This window comes from Pseudochaenichthys georgianus, unplaced genomic scaffold (assembly GCF_902827115.2).
Source record: "Pseudochaenichthys georgianus unplaced genomic scaffold, fPseGeo1.2 scaffold_558_arrow_ctg1, whole genome shotgun sequence".
Taxonomy (NCBI): Eukaryota; Metazoa; Chordata; class Actinopteri; order Perciformes; family Channichthyidae; genus Pseudochaenichthys; species Pseudochaenichthys georgianus.
In genome coordinates, this window is record NW_027263119.1 from 29040 (window position 1) to 49665 (window position 20626).

The 20626-nt window shown below is 41.6% G+C and overlaps 1 pseudogene; it reads right to left on the reverse strand.

Moving 5' to 3' along the window:
* Positions 1-1535: 1535 nt before the first annotated feature.
* Positions 1536-17260, reverse strand: LOC117443237 (hydroxycarboxylic acid receptor 2-like; annotated as a pseudogene).
* Positions 17261-20626: the final 3366 nt, after the last annotated feature.

Sequence of the window (20626 nt, forward strand, 5' to 3'; positions counted from 1 at the left end):
ACCTGTGATTAAAGGGACCACAGGGGCTTCTCAATTTGGCTAGGGGAAGAAGAACCTACTTTAGCTTCTTTAACAGACAGCAATATCCGATATAATATAACCCTCAGTCCGGTGCAATAGTATCAACTTAAATTACTACACTTTAGGTTAAAATATATATTCTAGGATTCGGGCAGGTATTTTAACAAGATTCTCAGCCTGTATTTCGCTGATTTGTACTCATCGACTTTTTTCACTAGGTCGTTTTGGTTCTTGTATTTTGACTCTGTAAAAATATTATTTTTCACAGAGCCCCACGTTGGGCGCCATGTTTAGAGTTCTAGGTGAGGCCCCGATTAATTTATTCCGGTAAATTACTCTGACCTCACTAATTGACCCGACCGAAGTTATTGAGTCTATGTAAGTTTACTGCTTGGCTCAGATCCACCAAACGTCAGCAAGATCTCACCTCTATTAACTCCCCGAAGAACCAGGTTCAATTAACTGCTGCTTCTATTCAGACAACTCTTTTTAATCTGTTTAAGCGATCCCGAAGGATTTTGGTATCAGTAAATGGGGTGTGTTCCTACCTAAACGTGTGTGTGGCAGGGTGCAGTCTTACCTTTGAAGCAGGAGAGGAGAGCACAGATTTCCCTTTTATTGTCCCAATCCAAAAGGTGAGATCAGTTTATTTGAAGAAAAATAATAGGTCCAAACCAGTACAGAGTCTTTACCTTTTAACACATTATAATCATACAAAACATATCAAAATGGGGTTATATATTTTTTATCTAAAACCTTAATTCATATTCATTCAAAAGCCCAAATCATGTATTCCGAATCGTTATAGCAACTTTCCAGCATAAAATCATACCGAGAGCCGTCTAACCCAGCTCTGAAAAGGACAGAGCTTACCGGGAGAGAGTATACCAGGGGTTTCCCCCTCTCCCCGACGAAAACCAAAAAAGCCAGTCTTTTTATGCTCAAAAACCGGATAGAAAACCCACAAACACCTCCTCTATACCCAACCAACATCTTCTATTGGCTCTGGCACAAGACACACCTTCCCAAGTTTGTGTAAAACAAAACATGACTAGACATATTCTATGGCTCTGACATAACCACCTTTTGAGGCCTCGATGTGTTTCTCCTTAAGTCTGGAGCCCCCCCCCTGCTGTGAGAGGAGAGGGAAGAACCTGCCCACTCTCTTATCAGAGAGCAGGGCATACATCATTCTGACACTCAACTTAACAAACCACTTTGTTTGTTTATGCTGTAAATATAGAAACACCTAAAATATGAAGCATTCTCATTGTGGGTTATACAAGAATATAATTGATCATATTTAATTATAACTAACTTTCGTTTTAAGTATTCAACATACTATGAAGCTCTCAACAACACACACACACACACACACACACACACACACACACACACACACACACACACACACACACACACACACACACACACACACACAACCGAAAACAGAAAGCCAGATCAAGGGACAGGAAGTGGTAAAGCGCTGCCTCATGTCTTGCTGGGACTCATTCCTGAACCGCTCTTATTTAGGCCCTGATGGTCTTCAGCTCCTGCTGGACGGTGCTCTGAGTGCCCTTTGGTGGAGGTTGCCTGTGCCTCCTCTTCCCCCCTGCAGCAGCGCAGGCTCCTGGGCAGCGAGTCGCAGAGAGCCCTCCGGAAGGTGGAGCTGGAGAACACGTAGACCACGGGGTCCAGAGCAGAGTTCAGGAAGTTCATCCCCAGAGACACGATGGTGATCTGGGTGAAGGAGTAGAAGGAGGCGCAGTCCCAGGGTCTGAAGGAGGTGATGACCCAGAGGCCGATGGTGGAGAGGGTGGTGGGCAGGAAACACAGCGTGAAGACCAGCACGATGGCCACACACACACGCATCGCCTTACGCACCTAGTGAGGAGTAACATTAAAGCTTTATTAGTACAGCACTTTGCATACACCAGAATCGAAAAATGTGTACAAAAAACATGTTAAAATATTCAGAAAATTGAAAAAAAAGCAGAACATTTAAAAATGTATATTTAAAATGTTACACACAAATGTCCAATACACACACACACACACACACACACACACACACACACACACACACACACACACACACACACACACACACACACACACACACAAACCCGGTAATGTTGAGTACCCAAACGTTTTATGATAGAACAACACATCCTCACTCCCAGGTCGGTCTATGTTGACGTTATGTCAAGTCCCCTGCCGGCTTTTTTCAATGCAAGGGGGGGGGCCTTAGCGTCCATTTTCAATGCAAGGGGGGGGGCCTTAGCGTCCATTTCCAACGCAAGGGGGGGCCCTTAGCGTCCATTTTCAGCTTTCCGGGATGTCCATATGCGTTTATGGACGCTCATGGAAGCACGGCATTCGTTTGTGTCGACTGCCCTTAAAGGCAATGTGAGCGTCCATTCTCATTGGATAGGAGAATTGTACACCCGGAAGTAAGTATTCCCCTTACTGTGGATTGATGTCACAGTGATATCTGCACTACTCATCGACTAAAAAACCCCAGATTATCCTTGTTAATTACACAACATTGATTGGTTTAAATTGTGTGCAATGCTTTTGTATTTTTCCCCTTCGATTCGGAGAAACAAATCTTTTTTCGGAGTAAAGGATGGCAGAAGACACTACACTACCCAGAATCCCCAGCTATCGTTTGGACTACACCATGTGCTCTGTTTGACAAACCCCGTGATAGTCCTCAAGCTCTGTGATTGGAGAGTGTGCTCCGAGGGTTATCGAGCCTCGAACAGCACTTGAAATGGGATGGAACCACGGCAGACTGTTCAAAACTGGATTTGAACGGGTCCACCGCTTCACCCTATAATATACTTTATAGGGATCCTATTAATATCTAATAATAAAAATAATGAAATTCAATAACATGCTTTAACCACCAGGTGTCCCTTTATATCAGCTGTGCACCTTTATGGTGTAAATACAGCCTATCTACCAATTGGATCAAATATAAAAGTGAGCCGAATTAGTGTTGATACTGCAAGGAGACGTATTGTGTGAAAAGAAATGTAAGATGTTGTTTAATGGCTGATATATTTATGATCCACGTCACGTTTTCAGTTCCTCATGTTTGTCTTCTCATCAGGGCTCTATAAATACAGAACTACGGCAGATATGTAATATGTAATGCAGCCGAACCGTGTATTACAATGCCGTTATGTGATGACTTTCAAAGAGAAAAGCAAGAACACTCGGAATTAAGTATTATTTTATTTCGGTCTGTTCCCGGTATTTGTTAATGACGGTGTGCTCTGAGATGTGAGACTGGAATTGCACAGGGGGAAAATAACGTATCTTTAGATGCGGATTTTGTTAAACTAATATGTTTGCGCTGTGGACCAACACTATACATTGACGGGGAAGGCGGTAGCAATAAAGATAACACCATTAAACTGTTAAACAACATAACATTAATAATATCGATAGCAGCGTCCCTAGCAACCACCTTGGTAACAATGAAAACGTTATGGACGCAATTTCCTGAAGTAATCTTCGTAATAACTAGCAAACTAAAGATCATGATCATCCACTGCACACATCATCTGAAATAACAACTCATATTTCTCGCATCAAATGACATCAAAACGCATTTTAATGGCCAAACTAACTTTAAAATAGACATTTTACACCGAGAATAAAACGAAGTTCGGCCATGTTTTTTTTCTGCAGGGGGAAATTTGAAGATCACGTGACGTCAAACAGAGCTTATGGTGTAGTCCAAACGATAGCTGGGGATTCTGGGTAGTGTAGTGTCTTCTGCCATCCTTTACTCCGAAAAAATATTTGTTTCTCCGAATCGAAGGGGAAAAATACAAAAGCTTTGCACACAATTTAAACCAATCAATGTTGTGTAATTAACAAGGATAATCTGGTGTTTTTTAGTCGATGAGTAGTGCAGATATCACTGTGACATCAATCGACAGTAAGAGGAATACTTACTTCCGGGTGTACAATTCTCCGTTATCCAATGAGAATGGACGCTCTCATTGCCTTTAAGGGCAGCCGACACAAACAAATGCCGTGCTTCCATGAGCGTCCATAGAAGCATATGGACATCCCGGAAAGCTGAAAATGGACGCTAAGGGCCCCCTCCCCTTGCGTTGAAAATGGACGCTAAGGGCCCCCCCCTTGCATTGAAAATGGACTCTAAGGGCCCCCCCCTTGCGTTGAAAATGGACGCTAAGGGCCCCCCCCTTGCGTTGAAAATGGACGCTAAGGGCCCCCCCCTTGCATTGAAAATGGACTCTAAGGCCCCCCCCCTTGCGTTGGAAAAAGCCGGCAGGGGACTTGACATAACGTCAACATAGGCCGACCTGGGAGTGAGGATGTGTTGGATAGAAATGTAGAGTAGGGTCTCCATAGAAACTGCATGCTGGGTCCATCCATCCATCCATCCATCTTCTCCCGCTTATCCGTGGTCGGGTCGCGGGGGTAGCAGTTCCAGCAGAGAGCCCCAAACTTCCTTTTCCCTGGCGACATCAACCAGCTCTGACTGGGGGGTCTCAAGGCGCTCCCAGGCCAGCGAAGAGATATAGTCCCTCCCCCTGGTCCTCGGTCTACCCCTTGGTCTCTTCCCAGCTGGACGTGCCGGGAACACCTCCCTAGGGAGGCGCCCACGTGGCATCCTAACTAGGTGCCCGAACCACCTCAACTGGCTTCTTTCGACGCGAAGGAGGAGCGGCTCAACTCCGAGTCCCTCCCTGATGACCGAACTTCTCACCTTATCCCTAAGGGAGACGCCAGCCACCCTGAGGAGGAAACCCATCTCGGCCGCTTGTATCCGCGATCTCGTTCTTTCGGTCATGACCCATCCTTCATGACCATAGGTGAGGGTAGGAACGGAAATGGCCCGGTAGACAGAGAGCTTTGCCTTCTGGCTCAGCTCCCTTCTCGTCACACGGTGCGGTAAAGCGACTGCAGTACCGCTCCCGCTGCTCCGATTCTCCGGCCCATCTCACGCTCCATTGTTCCCTCACTCGAGAACAAGACCCCGAGATAATTGAACTCCTTCACTTGGGGTAAGGACTCATTCCCTACTTGGAGTGGACAGTCCATCGGTTTCCTGCTGAGGACCATGGCCTCAGATTTGGAGGTGCTGATCCTCATCCCAGCCGCTTCACACTCGGTTGCGAACCGATCCAGTGAGTGCTGAAGGTCGCAGACCGATGAAGCCATCAGAACCACATCATCTGCAAAAAGCAGTGGTGCAATCCTTAGTCCACCGAACTGCAGACCCCCCCCCCCCCCCCCACGACTACGCCTCGAAATCCGATCCATGTATATTACAAACAGGATTGGTGACAAAGCGCAGCCCTGGCGGAGGCCAAGCCTCACCGGAAATGGGTCCGACTTCCTGCCGAGGACCCGGACGCAGCTCTCGCTTTGGGAGTACAGAGATTGGATGGCCCTGAGTAGAGACCCCCTCACCCCATACTCCCGCAGCACCTCCCACAGTAACTCCCTGGGAACTCGGTTATACGCCTTCTCCAAGTCTACAAAACTGTTTCCGACTTCCACCCAACGTTGATGAGACGTGTCAACCATGACAGTCCCTCAACACCCAGAGCCTTCAGCATTTCCGGGCGGATCTCATCCCCCCCGGGGCTTTGCCACTGTGGAGTTGTTTGACGACCTCAGTGACCTCCCCCCGGGAGATTGGCGTTGATCCCCCGTCATACTCCAGCTCTGCCTCTAACATAGAGGGCGGAGTTGTCGGGTTCAGGAGTTCCTCAAAGTGTTCCTTCCAACGTCCCAACACTCCATCAGTTGAGGTCAACAACGTCCCATCCTTACTGTACACAGCTTGGATGGTTCCCTGCTTCCCCCTCCTGAGGTGTCGGACAGTTTTCCAGAACAACTTTGGTGACGCCCGAAAGTCCTTCTCCATGTCTTCTCCGAACTTCTCCCACACCTGCTGCTTTGCCTCGGCCACGGATGAGGCAGCTGCCCTTGAGGCCTGCCGGTACCTTGCAACTGCCTCGGGAGTCCCCCGGGATAACAAATCCCTGAAGGCCTCCTTCTTCAGTCGGACGGCTTCCCTGACCACCGGTGTCCACCAGGAGGTTCGAGGGTTACCGCCCCTTGAGGCACCTAGGACCTTGAGACCACAGCTCCCCACCGCGGCTTCGGCAATAGAGGCTTTGAACACCGACCACTCTGGTTCAATGTCCCCAACCTCCACAGGAATGCCCGAAAAGCTCCGCCGGAGGTGTGAGTTGAAGGCCTCCTGAACTTGGGCCTCCTCCAGACGTTCCCAGTTCACCCGAACTACACGTTTGGGCTTACCAGGTCTATCCAGAGGCTTCCCCCGCCACTCGACCCAACTCACCACCAGATGGTGATCAGTTGACAACTCCGCCCCTCTCTTTACCCGAGTGTCCAAAACATACGGCCTCAGGTCCGATGATACGATAACGAAATCGATCATGGATCTTCTGCCTAGGGCGCTCTGGTACCACGTACACTTATGAGCATCCTTATGTTCGAACATGGTGTTTGTTATGGCCAATCCATGACTAGCACAGAAGTCCAGTAACAAACCACCACTCCGGTTCAGATCAGGGGGGCCGTTCCTCCCAATCACGCCCCTCCAAGTGTCTCCATCATTGCCCACATGTGCGTTGAAGTCTCCCTTCAGGAGCCCCATACAGGACTCTTTCCAGGGTCTCCAAGAAGGCCGTATACTCTGAACTGCTGTTGGGTGCATAAGCACACACAACAGTCAGAGTTTTCCCCCCATAACCCGCAGGCGTAGGGAGGCGACCCTCTCGTCCACTGGGGTAAACTCCAACAACGAAGCACCCAACCGGGACTTGTGAGTATCCCCACACCCGCCCGGCGCCTCACACCTTGAGCAACTCCGGAGAAGAATAGAGTCCAACCCCTATCCAGAAGTAAGGTTCCAGAGCCGACGCTGTGCGTAGAGGTGAGCCCAACCAGATCCAACTGGTAACGCTCCACCTCCCGCACAAGCTCCGCCTCCTTCCCCCCCAGAGAGGTGACGTTCCACGTCCCCAAAGCCAGCTTCTGTCGCCCGGGTATGGTCCGTCGAGACCCTCCGCTTTCACTGCCACCCTTCTGGCAGCGCACCCGACCCCATCGCTGTTTCCCGTAGGTGGTGGGCCCGCGGGACGGAGAAGCGGAGGTGTTGCCCACGCTGCCTTTTCGGGCTGGGCCCGGCCGGGCTCCGTGGCAAGCCCGGCCACCAGACGCTCGCTGACGAGTCCTCCTTCTGGGCCTGGCTCCAGAAGGGGAGCCCGGGCTTCCTCCGGGCCGGGTATCCTCACTTCTTTGTTGTTCTTTCATGAGGTCTTTTGAACCAATCTTAGTCTGGCCCCTTGCCTGAGACCAATTTGCCATGGGAGACCCTACCAGGAACACAAGGTTCCAGACAACACAGCTCCCAGTTTCATCAGGGCACACAAACCTCTCTACCACGGTGAGGTGCTGGTTGTTCAGAGAGGTAAAAGGTATGATAGATAAATCCCTCTCTGTGAATTAAAGGAAAGAACAAAGACAAACCTTCTCCGGGTTCCCGATCTGTCGTCCTCGCAGGAAGCTGTGGATCCTGACGGAGCAGAAGAGCAAGATGGCGGCCGGCAGGAAGAACTCCAGAACCATCAGGATGCGGTGCATCTTCAGCAATATGAGGATGGAGCGAGACGCCTCCTAACAGGACGTGAAGAAGAAGCACATCCTTTACTCAAGTAGAAGTACACATCCTGTACTCAAGTAGAAGTACACATCCTTTACTCAAGTACAGATACTCGTATTTAAAAATACTCTGGTAAAAGCAGAAGTACTGACTAAACTTCTTTACTCAAGTCAAAGTAAAGAGGCTTTGAAGTGTACTTCAGTAGAAAGTACCCATAACTAGCAGCTGCTTTAAAGAGTACCTGACCTCCCTTTATATCAATAGAACAATAATGTCATTGTTAGCTAATGAATGTTTCCATGGTGACCACCGGCAACATGACAACGTTTCCATTGGTCCCTCTTCTTTAGAGAAGACCAGGAAGTGATGGATACATGGATCGTGTTCCAACCAATAGGCACGCAGTGACTCTGAAGAATAATGACCACGCACCAACACACATTCAGACTAAAGGAACCAGCTGTCTGGGAAATGAGAGAAGTAGAAATGTATTTATTTTATTTTTTATTTAACCAGATAAAAGCATTGAGATAGAATCTCATTTACAATGCTGACCTGGCCAAGAAGGCAGCAACATTACACATAACACATAACACAAACATATAAAATACAGAGAACATAACTAAAAAAACAAAAGATAAAAAAGCAGTCACTACATTGTGCACATTAGGACAGTACGAAAGGTGCACTACTTATTACTGCAAGAGCAGCTGGTGGTAAGGACTTCAGACAACTTTAATTTAAAACATGCTATTGAGACAAGTGCCCTCAGTTTGAGGCGTGATTGAAGGTCATTCCAAGACCAAGGACCATAATAAAAAAATAAAAAAGACTCCTTTTCCCAGAAAGCACAGGTATTTGTGTTCAACATGTAAGAAGTAGAAAGTACAGGTATTTGAGTTCAACATGTAAGAAGTAGAAAGTACAGGTATTTGAGTTCAACATGTAAGAAGTAGAAAGTACAGGTATTTGAGTTCAACATGTAAGAAGTAGAAAGTACAGGTATTTGTGTTCAACATGTAAGAAGTAGAAAGTACAGGTATTTGAGTTCAACATGTAAGAAGTAGAAAGTACAGGTATTTGAGTTCAACATGTAAGAAGTAGAAAGTACAGGTATTTGTGTTCAACATGTAAGAAGTAGAAAGTACAGGTATTTGAGTTCAACATGTAAGAAGTAGAAAGTACAGGTATTTGTGTTCAACATGTAAGAAGTAGAAAGTACAGGTATTTGAGTTCAACATGTAAGAAGTAGAAAGTACAGGTATTTGAGTTCAACATGTAAGAAGTAGAAAGTACAGGTATTTGGGTTCAACATGAGAGAAGTAGAAAGTACAGGTATTTGAGTTCAACATGAGAGAAGTAGAAAGTACAGGTATTTGAGTTCAACATGTAAGAAGTAGAAAGTACAGGTATTTGAGTTCAACATGAGAGAAGTAGAAAGTACAGGTATTTGTGTTCAACATGTAAGAAGTAGAAAGTACAGGTATTTGGGTTCAACATGTAAGAAGTAGAAAGTACAGGTATTTGAGTTCAACATGTGAGAAGTAGAAAGTACAGGTATTTGAGTTCAACATGTAAGAAGTAGAAAGTACAGGTATTTGAGTTCAACATGTAAAATGTAGAAAGTACAGGTATTTGGGTTCAACATGTAAGAAGTAGAAAGTACAGGTATTTGGGTTCAACATGTAAGAAGTAGAAAGTACAGGTATTAGTGTTCAACATGTGAGAAGTAGAAAGTACAGGTATTTGTGTTCAACATGTAAGAAGTAGAACGTACAGGTATTTGAGTTCAACATGTAAGAAGTAGAAAGTACAGGTATTTGGGTTCAACATGTAAGAAGTAGAAAGTACAGGTATTTGGGTTCAACATGTAAGAAGTAGAAAGTACAGGTATTAGTGTTCAACATGTGAGAAGTAGAAAGTACAGGTATTTGTGTTCAACATGTAAGAAGTAGAAAGTACAGGTATTTGAGTTCAACATGAGAGAAGTAGAAAGTACAGGTATTTGTGTTCAACATGTAAGAAGTAGAAAGTACAGGTATTTCAGTTCAACATGTAAGAAGTAGAAAGTACAGGTATTTGAGTTCAACATGAGAGAAGTAGAAAGTACAGGTATTTGGGTTCAACATGTAAGAAGTAGAACGTACAGGTATTTGAGTTCAACATGTAAGAAGTAGAAAGTACAGGTATTAGTGTTCAACATGTGAGAAGTAGAAAGTACAGGTATTTGAGTTCAACATGTAAGAAGTAGAAAGTACAGGTATTTGAGTTCAACATGAGAGAAGTAGAAAGTACAGGTATTTGTGTTCAACATGTAAGAAGTAGAAAGTACAGGTATTTCAGTTCAACATGTAAGAAGTAGAAAGTACAGGTATTTGAGTTCAACATGAGAGAAGTAGAAAGTACAGGTATTTGGGTTCAACATGTAAGCTATGTTGGGCAAACTCCCGTATTACATCTGTTCCCTGGTAAAGTAGAAAGTTGCGGGCAGCTGTTGTCTGAGATCAGGATGTGGTCTTGTTGGATGAGCCAAGAGGGAGGACTGTCTTAGGTAAGACGGCTTTTATGTGCGCAGCTCCACTTGCTTGGAACAGCCTGCAGTCCAAATTGAAATTGAGCAATTTTATTTCTCTGAATGTTTTTAAGGCACGTCTGCACGAGATGCTTTCTGACACTATGGGTGTTTGTAAGTGTTGGTGAATATGTAATTATGATGTCCTCTATTGTTTGTTTTTATGTTGTTTTTAAGTTTCATGTGGAACTAAATTGATGCAGGTCTCCCTTGTAAAAGAGATCCATGATCTCAAGGGACCTATCCGTCTAAATAAAGGTTTGAAATGAAATGAAGAAGTAGAAAGTACAGGTATTTGAGTTCAACATGTGAGAAGTAGAAAGTACAGGTATTTGAGTTCAACATGTGAGAAGTAGAAAGTACAGGTATTTGGGTTCAACATGTAAGAAGTAGAAAGTACAGGTATTTGGGTTCAACATGTAAGAAGTAGAAAGTACAGGTATTTGGGTTCAACATGTGAGAAGTAGAAAGTACAGGTATTTGAGTTCAACATGTAAGAAGTAGAAAGTACAGGTATTTGAGTTCAACATGTAAGAAGTAGAAAGTACAGGTATTTGAGTTCAACATGAGAGAAGTAGAAAGTACAGGTATTTGTGTTCAACATGTAAGAAGTAGAAAGTACAGGTATTTGAGTTCAACATGTGAGAAGTAGAAAGTACAGGTATTTGAGTTCAACATGTAAAATGTAGAAAGTACAGGTATTTGGGTTCAACATGTAAGAAGTAGAAAGTACAGGTATTTGAGTTCAACATGTAAGAAGTAGAACGTACAGGTATTTGAGTTCAACATGAGAGAAGTAGAAAGTACAGGTATTTGTGTTCAACATGTAAGAAGTAGAAAGTACAGGTATTTGAGTTCAACATGAGAGAAGTAGAAAGTACAGGTATTTGGGTTCAACATGTGAGAAGTAGAAAGTACAGGTATTTGGGTTCAACATGTAAGCTATGTTGGGCAAACTCCCGTATTACATCTGTTCCCTGGTAAAGCAGAAAGTTGCGGGCAGCTATGGTCTGAGATCAGGATGTGGTCTTGTTAGATGAGCCAAGAGGGAGGACTGTCTTAGGTAAGACGGCTTTTATGTGCGCAGCTCCACTTGCTTGGAACAGCCTGCAGTCCAAATTGAAATTGAGCAATTTTATTTCTCTGAATGTTTTTAAGGCACGTCTGCACGAGATGCTTTCTGACACTATGGGTGTTTGTAAGTGTTGGTGAATATGTAATTATGATGTCCTCTATTGTTTGTTTTTATGTTGTTTTTAAGTTTCATGTGGAACTAAATTGATGCAGGTCTCCCTTGTAAAAGAGATCCATGATCTCAAGGGACCTATCCGTCTAAATAAAGGTTTGAAATGAAATGAAATGAAGAAGTAGAAAGTACAGGTATTTGAGTTCAACATGTGAGAAGTAGAAAGTACAGGTATTTGAGTTCAACATGTGAGAAGTAGAAAGTACAGGTATTTGAGTTCAACATGTGAGAAGTAGAAAGTACAGGTATTTGAGTTCAACATGTAAGAAGTAGAAAGTACAGGTATTTGAGTTCAACATGTAAGAATCAGAAAGTACAGGTATTTGAGTTCAACATGTAAGAAGTAGAAAGTACAGGTATTTGAGTTCAACATGTAGGAAGTAGAAAGTACAGGTATTTGAGTTCAACATGTAAGAAGTAGAACGTACAGGTATTTTAGTTCAACATGTAGGAAGTAGAACGTACAGGTATTTTAGTTCAACATGTAAGAAGTAGAACGTACAGGTATTTTAGTTCAACATGTAGGAAGTAGAAAGTACAGGTATTTGAGTTCAACATGTAAGAAGTAGAACGTACAGGTATTTTAGTTCAACATGTAAGAAGTAGAAAATACAGGTATTTGGGTTCAACATGTAGGAAGTAGAACGTACAGGTATTTGAGTTCAACATGTAAGAAGTAGAACGTACAGGTATTTGTGTTCAACATGTGAGAAGTAGAAAGTACAGGTATTTGAGTTCAACATGTAAGAAGTAGAAAGTACAGGTATTTGAGTTCAATATGTAAGAAGTAGAAAGTACAGGTATTTGAGTTCAACATGTAAGAAGTAGAAAGTACAGGTATTAGTGTTCAACATGTGAGAAGTAGAAAGTACAGGTATTTGAGTTCAACATGTAAGAAGTAGAAAGTACAGGTATTTTGGTTCAACATGTGAGAAGTAGAAAGTACAGGTATTTTGGTTCAACATGTGAGAAGTAGAAAGTACAGGTATTTTGGTTCAACATGTAAGAAGTAGAAAGTACAGGTATTTGGGTTCAACATGTAGGAAGTAGAAAGTACAGGTATTTGGGTTCAACATGTAGGAAGTAGAAAGTACAGGTATTTGGGTTCAACATGAGAGAAGTAGAAAGTACAGGTATTTGGGTTCAACATGTGAGAAGTAGAAAGTACAGGTATTAGTGTTCAACATGTGAGAAGTAGAAAGTACAGGTATTTGGGTTCAACATGTAGGAAGTAGAAAGTACAGGTATTTGGGTTCAACATGTAGGAAGTAGAACGTACAGGTATTTTAGTTCAACATGTGAGAAGTAGAAAGTACAGGTATTTGGGTTCAACATGTAAGAAGTAGAAAGTACAGGTATTTGGGTTCAACATGTAAGAAGTAGAAAGTACAGGTATTAGTGTTCAACATGTGAGAAGTAGAAAGTACAGGTATTTGAGTTCAACATGTAAGAAGTAGAAAGTACAGGTATTAGTGTTCAACATGTGAGAAGTAGAAAGTACAGGTATTTGGGTTCAACATGTGAGCTATGTTGGGCAAACTCCCGTATTACATCTGTTCCCTGGTAAAGCAGAAAGTTGCGGGCAGCTATGGTCTGAGATCAGGATGTGGTCTTGTTAGATGAGCCAAGAGGGAGGACTGTCTTAGGTAAGACGGCTTTTATGTGCGCAGCTCCACTTGCTTGGAACAGCCTGCAGTCCAAATTGAAATTGAGCAATTTTATTCCTCTGAATGTTTTTAAGGCACGTCTGCACGAGATGCTTTCTGACACTATGGGTGTTTGTAAGTGTTGGTGAATATGTAATTATGATGTCCTCTATTGTTTGTTTTTATGTTGTTTTTAAGTTTCATGTGGAACTAAATTGATGCAGGTCTCCCTTGTAAAAGAGATCCATGATCTCAAGGGACCTATCCGTCTAAATAAAGGTTTGAAATGAAATAAAATGAAGAAGTAGAAAGTACAGGTATTTGGGTTCAACATGAGAGAAGTAGAAAGTACAGGTATTTGAGTTCAACATGAGAGAAGTAGAAAGTACAGGTATTTGAGTTCAACATGAGAGAAGTAGAAAGTACAGGTATTTGTGTTCAACATGTAAGAAGTAGAAAGTACAGGTATTTGAGTTCAACATGTAAGAAGTAGAAAGTACAGGTATTTGGGTTCAACATGTAAGAAGTAGAAAGTACAGGTATCTGAGTTCAACATGAGAGAAGTAGAAAGTACAGGTATTTGTGTTCAACATGTGAGAAGTAGAAAGTACAGGTATTTGAGTTCAACATGTAAGAAGTAGAAAGTACAGGTATTTGGGTTCAACATGTGAGAAGTAGAAAGTACAGGTATTTGAGTTCAACATGAGAGAAGTAGAAAGTACAGGTATTTGTGTTCAACATGTGAGAAGTAGAAAGTACAGGTATTTGAGTTCAACATGTAAGAAGTAGAAAGTACAGGTATTTGAGTTCAACATGTAAGAAGTAGAAAGTACAGGTATTTGAGTTCAACATGTTAGAAGTAGAAAGTACAGGTATTTGAGTTCAACATGTAAGAAGTAGAAAGTACAGGTATTTGAGTTCAACATGTAAGAAGTAGAAAGTACAGGTATTTGAGTTCAACATGTAAGAAGTAGAAAGTACAGGTATTTGAGTTCAACATGTGAGAAGTAGAAAGTACAGGTATTTGAGTTCAACATGTTAGAAGTAGAAAGTACAGGTATTTGAGTTCAACATGTTAGAAGTAGAAAGTACAGGTATTTGAGTTCAACATGTAAGAAGTAGAAAGTACAGGTATTTGAGTTCAACATGTAATAAGTAGAACGTACAGGTCTTTGAGTTCAACATGAGAGAAGTAGAAAGTACAGGTATTTGGGTTCAACATGTAAGAAGTAGAAAGTACAGGTATTTGTGTTCAACATGTAAGAAGTAGAAAGTACAGGTATTTGAGTTCAACATGTAAGAAGTAGAAAGTACAGGTATTTGGGTTCAACATGTAAGAAGAAGAAAGTACAGGTATTTGTGTTCAACATGTAAGAAGTAGAAAGTACAGGTATTTGTGTTCAACATGAGAGAAGTATAAAGTACAGGTATTTGGGTTCAACATGAGAGAAGTAGAAAGTACAGGTATTTGGGTTCAACATGTAAGAAGTAGAAAGTACAGGTATTTGTGTTCAACATGTAAGAAGTAGAAAGTACAGGTATTTGAGTTCAACATGAGAGAAGTAGAAAGTACAGGTATTTGGGTTCAACATGAGAGAAGTATAAAGTACAGGTATTTGGGTTCAACATGTAAGAAGTAGAAAGTACAGGTATTTGAGTTCAACATGTAAGAAGTAGAAAGTACAGGTATTTGAGTTCAACATGAGAGAAGTAGAAAGTACAGGTATTTGGGTTCAACATGTAAGAAGTAGAAAGTACAGGTATTTGGGTTCAAAATGTAAGAAGTAGAAAGTACAGGTATTTGTGTTCAACATGTAAGAAGTCAAAGTAAAAAGTGGTCAGAAAGATAAGTAGTGGAGTAAAGTACTGATGCCAGAAAGATGTACTTAAGTGCAGTAACAAAGTATTTGTTCTCCACTACTTCCACCTCTGCTAGCAGTTCTCTCACCTTGTAGGAGGTGAAGAAGAAGCACTGCGAGCGATGGCCGCGCCTCTTGATGTGGTTGAAGGCCAGCATGGGAACACTGGGGCCGATCACCAGAAACCTCACGATCAGAGACACGAACACCGCCTGACGCCTCGTCATGAGGTTCACCCGGTGGTGAGGGTGGACCACCTGCAGAGATAGCTAACGTTAGCATTCTGGCACCATTTTAGGATGAAAACACACAAGAAATTATATTCTTCGTACAGAAATCACGAGATAATTCATTATTTTGAGACCAATTTTCAGATTTTCAGTAGCGGTAGATGTTATCCCCTGACCTTGAACTAGCGGTAGATGTTATCCCCTGACCTTGAAGTAGCGGTAGATGTTATCCCCTGACCTTGAAGTGGCGGTAGATGTTATCCCCTGACCTTGAAGTAGCGGTAGATGTTATCCCCTGACCTTGAAGTAGCGGTAGATGTTATCCCCTGACCTTGAAGTAGCGATAGATGTTATCCCCTGACCTTGAAGTAGCGGTAGATGTTATCCCCTCACCTTGAAGTAGCGGTAGATGGCCACCACGGTCATCAGTGCGATGCTAGCTGAGCGGTTGGAGAACACCAGGAAGAGGTTGATCCGACACATGGCGTCTCCGAACACCCAGTGACCGACGAGCAGAGCGTGGATCCTCAGAGGCAGACTGACCAGCGCCAGGAAGTCTGCGATCACCAGGTTGAAGAGGAACAGCGTGTTGGGGTTCCACTTCTTCACCTTAAAGCAGAAGATCCACAGGGCAACTGCATTACCCAGAAGCCCCAGGGTGACGTCGATGGTGAGGACGGGGGGCAGGATGAGACCCTCGAGTTGGATCCCGACCGGAGGGCAACCGTCAACGGGGGGCGCGGTCGTGAAGTTCAACATCGGGGTGACGTTTAGCTCCGTTAGCATCTCGGCTAATTCTGTCTTCACTCCAACCCAGATAAACGTTTAGTTAAGACTTTCCAGAGAGGCGGACAAAGACAGGATTATTTTAGATGAATAATGTTGTGTTTTTAGAGGTCGGATACGCACACAGGGAGCTGTCGAGATTCAGGGTGTTTGCCAATTCCCCAATTCCCCTTCTCACCTTCCTCCTTTTCTCTGAAAATGAGGAAGACACCGAGAATACTTGTTAGCGTAAGAACATGAAGTAATGTGACTTCCTGTTCAGATAACACCTTGTACAAAACACAGTCTAATGTTAAATAAAGTGGTTTATTACAAGCCATTTGACATTATTCTTAAAGCACATTTTTAAAGACATTAAAGCTTATAATATTTATTTATTTTTGTTTCTTTTTATTATTTTAGTATTTACATATTATTTATAGTATCTTATTTTTATTTTACATCATTGATTTTTGTTAGATATTCTTTATTTATTATATTTAATTATTTATTTTTATTAATTATTTATTATTATTTTTTAAATATATATCAATTTAATTAGGTTTTAATTAGTCAATTTCTATTAAACTTAATTAATTATTCCAGATATTCCAATTCCAAAATACACACACACACACACACACACACACACACACACACACACACACACACACACACACACACACACACACACACAAACACCAATCTAGATTAACACATTCAGAAACCCGTTGCCCTCCTTGATGAAATGGTGAGGGACTCATATGTAAAAACAATTACAGAAAAATGACCCAAAAACCTAATGATGGTAATAATAATAATAATAATAATAATAATAATAATAATAATAATAATAATAATAATAATAATAATAATAATAAAGCTTTATTTGCAGAGCACTTCTCATGCACTAAATTGAAAATGTCAAATAAAATAATTCAGAAAATCGAAATTAAACTTAATGAATTATTTTTTAATGTACTTTTTTTAATATGTTCTTTTCTTCATATTTTAATAAATATATGGCAAACATAGTGACACATGTGGCTTATTCATTTATAGGAAATCCCATTTTGAGCACGCACTAAGTTAAACACGATATGATGAAGAGTATAATACAGTGTGTGGACGAAGCAGAACTCACCGTGTGAAGGACTCAGAAGCAGCTCGTTAGCTCACTCGGCGCTTTATGATGAAGGGGTGACTTCCTGTTTCGTCACAGCTGACGTCGGACGGACGAGTTTCTGCAGGTTTTAAAACGCTTCCTCTCCGGGTTCAAAGGTACAAACTTTACGGGAAGTTTAGAAATCTCAGGATTTACAGATGTAGCACTCCAGATCAGACTCAAATGGGTGTGTCCCAGTCAAAAGCCCAGCGGATGCCAGTGGCTGGGGGTGTTGCCAAATTGCTAGAGGGCGTTGCCCAATTTCCCCATTTGTTCAATTACAGGATTTAACCATGAGATGGCGCTTCATTCACAAAATACACAATGGGTGTTGTAGAAACATCAATATTTTATATCAAATAAAGTATATAGTTTGCTTTATGCAGTATATTTCCTGTAATATTGTACAGTAGATTGAAGTAAATCAACTTATACAATAAGATAAGATGGACCTTTATTAATCCCGTGGGGAAATTCAGTAGTTCAAACAGCAACAGGGTGAGAGTGAAAAACAGGACAGCACAGATTCACACAGATTAATAAAATCAAAAATAAGATGAGCGATAAAAAATAATAATAATAATGAGAAACTATGAAATAAGAAATGAATAAAACTCAAATGTAATTATCATATCATATATTATAATGTATTGTATTATTAAGTAATATCATACATTAACCCCATTATAGCAGATGCCACATTGAATGGATGAACACATGTATGCATCAATAATTACATCAGAGTATTTCTAAATACAAGTTGTAAAAATACTTATATGTATTTAATATTAACCCTTTGGAGTCGACCGTCACGCCGGCGTGATCAGATCACATGACCTGTTCAAGCCGGTGCCGCATAAAAACAACAGTCCGGACAACATTGCCGTGTTTTTCTGTCGAAAGTACTGGCTTGAAACTATATCCCAGTCTTTGATTCATGCAAAAAGACCCAGTAAACACGGAGATACGATGATATAAATTTAATACATTTCAAAAGTATGAAATATGGAAGCACATATTTGAATATCTTCGCCATATTTGATCATTTTACGAAACGGAAAATACTGGAAACTGTAGATCCTGCTCAACAGGATGTATATGTGTATTTCTGTCGAAAGTACTGGCTTGAAACTATATGCCAGTCTTTGTTTCATGCAAAAATACCCAATAAACACGGACATACGATGATATAAAGTTAATACAGATATATTTCAGAAGTATGAATAATGGAAGCACATATTTTAATATCTTCGCCGTATTTTATCATTTTACGAAACGGAAAATACTGGAAACTGTAGATTCTGCTCAACAGGATGTATTTACCAGGGAGGGGTGAGGTAATCAGGTAAACGGAGTGATATGAAACGAGACGAAGGGGGACGGCGGGAACCGAAGAGAGATGGCGGGAAATGGAGAGAGACGAAGATATACGAAGACAGGCGGCGGGAGACGAAGAGAGGCTGCGGGAGACTGCGATTGAAGTAAAGTGACTGACAAACATTGAGAATTTAGATATAGTTAGATAGATTTAGAGTTTTGAAGACTCAACTATGATGAAGAGAACTCTGAACGTGAGTCAAGCTTTAAGCTTGTTTTTTGACATGGAGGAGGAGGAATCTGTGATGTTGCCCTCTGTGTCGTAGTTGACAGAAACCGCTTTGAAGCGTGGCACAGATAAAGACAGAAAAAACAGATTTTTGTACATAATGTGTATATATATATATATATATTTATAATAACACTTTTGCCTTATCAGAATGAAATCCCATGCTACCTCAATCAAACTTTCACATTATCATAGTCACATCCGATGTATATATTTCCAGCTTTTAAATGGTTTCGTTGTGTATGTTTGTGTTGTGAAAAATAAAATCATTTTCAAAATCTGTTTTTACGTTTTTGTTGTGATTTTGGGTCCAAAATGTTCATATAGTAGAAGATCACCTACATCCAAACGAAATAAATATAATTAATTATGATGAATACGTTAAGTCTTGTTCATTGTTTTTCACTTTTATTAAATGTTTGATATTTCCGGTGGAAATGGTGGACTATCGGACACTCAAAATGCAGCATATTTCTCCCCAAGTGTCTGTCAAAATGCATTTTACGTTTCTAACTTGCAATATCAATATTTCAGCTCTCTTCACTCCAGAAAAGCGATCTCCCTGTGTGCGGGGGATCACAGGAGGGGGGGGGGGGAGAGCTGTGGAATGTGACTCCACACATTCCGATGGCCAATTAGTTTTAAACAAAGGGTCCCCTACATACATAGGAAACATGGGGGGGTTGGGGCATGGTCGGCGGTCACTCCTGATGAACCCACCAGGGCTGTTTCCTCAGAACGAGAGGAAAGTTTTTACCAGGACAGCTTTTTTAAGGGACAGCATCGCCCTGAGATCTATGCTGCTAATATGTTCATGGCCATAACGCCATTTGTAACATAGGCTATGGGAGAATGGTGAAAATAACCAACTGGACTGGGACCAATGGGAAAATGCCTCTTCCCCTCAATGTGAAGCAAAAGATTGAGTCCTATGTTTCCAATCGGTTCCCAAATCTGAACATTGACCAGTGGCATAAGATCAGGAGCCGAGTAAACGAGAGACTGAGGAGCCTCAGAAGAACAGATCCCGAAATCGCTCGTCCTGGTTTCCGCAGCAGATAGGCCTACAGCATGTGTCTGTTACTGTATGTCAGTTATTTTAAATAAAACGGTGAAAACTGAACTTGAAAATTGTTTCCTCTTTTTATTTTCTTTATTATTTTCGGGATGGGGAGACGTGTGTGATTAAAAATTTAATTCGCAGAAATGTAAAGTGATCTAACTACGGGAAGAGCCGTGTAAATGGGTGGCCATATGCATTTGAAAAGCAATATAAATCACACAGTTATTATGCAATAGGCTATAAAAGCACCACCGATTACCTTTCTCCAATTCAAACTCTTGACGGGAAAAAAGGAAGGTGTAAATGGTTGGGCTATACTGTACTGTATACATACAAAGGCCATTCAATAGACGTACAATATATAGTATTCGTTTATCAGAGTCGGCTTGACTCGGTTTGCATTCATAAAGAATGCACAAATGTGTTTAATCGTTAATGTCATAGTATTCGTTTATTAGTCCCCGAGGGGAAATGGGTAGCAACACATCACAGAGGCATTTAAAAAGTGAAGAAAATACATTCTGGAAATGTTCACATCAGGCACCTTCAAGTTAAACAATACTAAGTAAACAATTAACACAGTAAATTATGTGGATTAAATCACATTTATTTCGTTAAAAATAAACGAAATGACTCGGTTTGCATTCATAAAGAATGCACAAACGTGTTTAATCGTTAATGTCAGATATGTACTAAGTAAATAGCCTACATTAGTTCCTGCTCAAGATTAGATTAAACGTTATTGTTATTGTACAGATTACAGATA